The 977-nt window shown below is 36.9% G+C and overlaps 1 non-coding gene across 1 annotated transcript; it reads left to right on the forward strand.

The window, feature by feature from the left end:
* Positions 1-545: 545 nt before the first annotated feature.
* Positions 546-685, forward strand: LOC141510292 (U4 spliceosomal RNA). The gene has a single exon (XR_012474801.1). It is a non-coding gene; the product is annotated as a U4 spliceosomal RNA (small nuclear RNA).
* The last annotated feature ends 292 nt before the right edge of the window (positions 686-977 follow it).

A 977-nucleotide genomic window follows, 5' to 3' on the forward strand; every position in this document is an offset into this window, starting at 1 on the left:
TGAAAAAAAAAATTCAAAGAAAGGCAACCTAGCTGAACCAGATCTAAAACTATACTATAAAGAGGCAGTCATCAAAACTATCTGGTACTGGTTAAGAAATAGAGTAATGGGGGCAGCTAGGTCTTGCAGTGGCTAGAGCACTGACACTGGAGTCAGGAGGACCTGAGTTCAAATTTCCAGGCACTTAATAATTACCTAGCTGTGTGACTTAACCCCATTGCCTTGCAAAAGCAAAAGAAGAAAAAATTGAGCAATGATTTGAATAAGTGGATTAGAATAGGTACAAAATATGCAATAGTAAATTATTATAGTAAGCTATTGTTTGATAAACCCAAAGACTCTAGCTTCTGTGATTAAAAACTCACTATTTGGGGCGGCTAGGTGGTGTGGTGCATAAAGCACTGGCCCTGGAGTCAGGAGTACCTGGGTTCAAATCCGGTCTCAGACACTTCATAATTACCTAGCTGCGTGGCCTTGGGCAAGCCACTCAACCCTGTTTGCCTTGCAAAAACCTAAAAAAAAAACCACCTCACTATTTGACAAAAACTGCTGGGCAAAAGCGTATTGTAGCCAATGAGGTTTATCCAAGGCATGACTATTGCTAATTGAAAACTTTTCCCAATACCCCACTATGATGACTTGAAATATAGCCGGCATTGGCAAAGTTTGACAGTCTCTATGGAGACTGAGTTATTCTTGTATAAAAAGATAGCATTCCTAAAATTGTCTTAATATTATTATCCAGTTTCTAGCCCCTTTTTTCTAAAGCAATTAATGTTAATCATTTCAGTCTTTTGTTGCAGGTTACAAAATATATGTATAGATTAAGATTACTTGAAAGAAAAAAATACTGGGGGAAAACTGTAAAATAATATGACAAAAACTAGATACAGACCCACATCTCACACCATATACCAAAATAAGATCAAAATGGGAACAGAATTTGGACATCAAGAGGGAAACTATAGATCAATTAA

The sequence above is a fragment of the Macrotis lagotis genome, chromosome 1 (genome assembly GCF_037893015.1).
Source record: "Macrotis lagotis isolate mMagLag1 chromosome 1, bilby.v1.9.chrom.fasta, whole genome shotgun sequence".
Taxonomy (NCBI): domain Eukaryota; kingdom Metazoa; phylum Chordata; class Mammalia; order Peramelemorphia; family Peramelidae; genus Macrotis; species Macrotis lagotis.